The sequence below is a fragment of the Cyprinodon variegatus genome, unplaced genomic scaffold (genome assembly GCF_000732505.1).
Source record: "Cyprinodon variegatus isolate N-32 unplaced genomic scaffold, C_variegatus-1.0 Scaffold462, whole genome shotgun sequence".
In the NCBI taxonomy this organism is placed as follows: Eukaryota; Metazoa; Chordata; class Actinopteri; order Cyprinodontiformes; family Cyprinodontidae; genus Cyprinodon; species Cyprinodon variegatus.
Genome location: NW_015150915.1, coordinates 231,748 through 233,364, shown reverse-complemented (window position 1 = coordinate 233,364; position 1,617 = coordinate 231,748).

The following is a 1,617-nucleotide window of genomic DNA, read 5'->3' as shown; positions in this document are numbered from 1 at the left end:
TCCTCTTGATGTGGAGGAGCAGCAGCTCTACTCTGAGTCCTCCCCGGATGACTGAGCTCCTCACCCTATCTCTAAGGGAGAGCCCAGACACACTAAGGAGAAAACTCATTTCATTCTTTCGGTCATGACCCAAAGCTCATGACCATAGATTAGGGTAGGAACGTAGATCGACCGGTAAATCGAGAGCTTTGCTTTTTGGCTCAGCTCTCTCTTCACCACAACAGAGCTGTACAGGGCCTGCTTCACAGCAGAAGCCGCAGCAATCCACCTGTCGATCTCCCGCTCCATCTTCCCTTAATTCGTGAACAAGACCCCAAGATACTTAAACTCCTCCATTAGGGGCAGTACATCCTCCCCAACCTGGAGAAGGCACTCTACCCTTTTCCGGCTCAAGACCATAGTCTCGGATTTGGAGGTACTGATCCTCATCCCAGCCGCTTCACACTCGGCTGCAAACGGCTCCAGTGAGAGCTGTGCATCATACCCCGATGAAGCCAACAGAACCACATCATCTGTGAATAACAGAGATGCAATCCTAAGGCTACCAAGGCAGATCCCTTCAACTCCTTGGCTGCGGCTATAAATTCTGTCCATAAAAGTTATGAACAGAATAGGTGACAAAGGGCAACCTTGGAGGAGTCCAACCCTTACGAGTTATTGCCGGCAATGCGGACCAGGCTCTGACACCGGTCATATAGAGATCTTACAGCCCCTATTACAGGGCCCGGTACTCCATACTCCCGGAGTACCGCCCACAGGAACCCCCGAGGGACACGGTCGAATGCCTTCTCCAGATCCACAGAACACATGTAGACTGGTTGGGCAAACTCCCATGCACCCTCCAGAATCCTGCTGAGGGTATAGAGCTGATCCAGTGTTCCACGGCCAGGACGAAAACCACACTGCTGATGTCCATGCAATGTTGCCGAGGGTCAGAATGCCAGGGTCCCCGCCCTCGACTGCCACCCATCACACACTGCACCCAACCTCTTTGGCCCCTCTTACAGGTTGGGAGCCCATTGGAAGGTGGACCCATGTTTCCTCCTTGGGCTATGCCCGGCCGGGCTTCATGGGTAAAAACCCGGCCACCAGGCGCTTGCCAGCGTGCCCCACCTCCAGGCCTTGCTCCAGAGTGGGGCTCCGGTGACCCGCATCCGGGTGAGGGAACACTAGGTCCATTGGTTTTACTCATCATAAGGTGTCTTTTGGGCTACTCTTTGTCTGGCCCCTCACCTAGGACCTGTCTGCCTTGGGTGACCCTACAAGGGGGAATAAAGCCCTCAGACAGCATAGCTCCTAAGATCATTGGGACACTCAAACCCCTCTACCACGATACGGTGGCAGCCCAGGAGGGGTCACTCTTTTACATTCTTCTATTTTCTTTATCCTGTTCTTACCTACTTTAAATCTTTATGATTTGTCCATGCTTTGGTTTGGGATTTGAGCTGTTAGTGGAAAACTAAAGTCACTTTCATTGTTTTTGTACCAACCTGATCACCAAAATTTAATTAATATCTATTTTCTATCTAATTTCATTTTTAATCTGATTATTACTTCAATAGATCTTTGAATTAACACATTAAACAAAACTGTTTAGTTTTGCAGAAAACTGCAAAA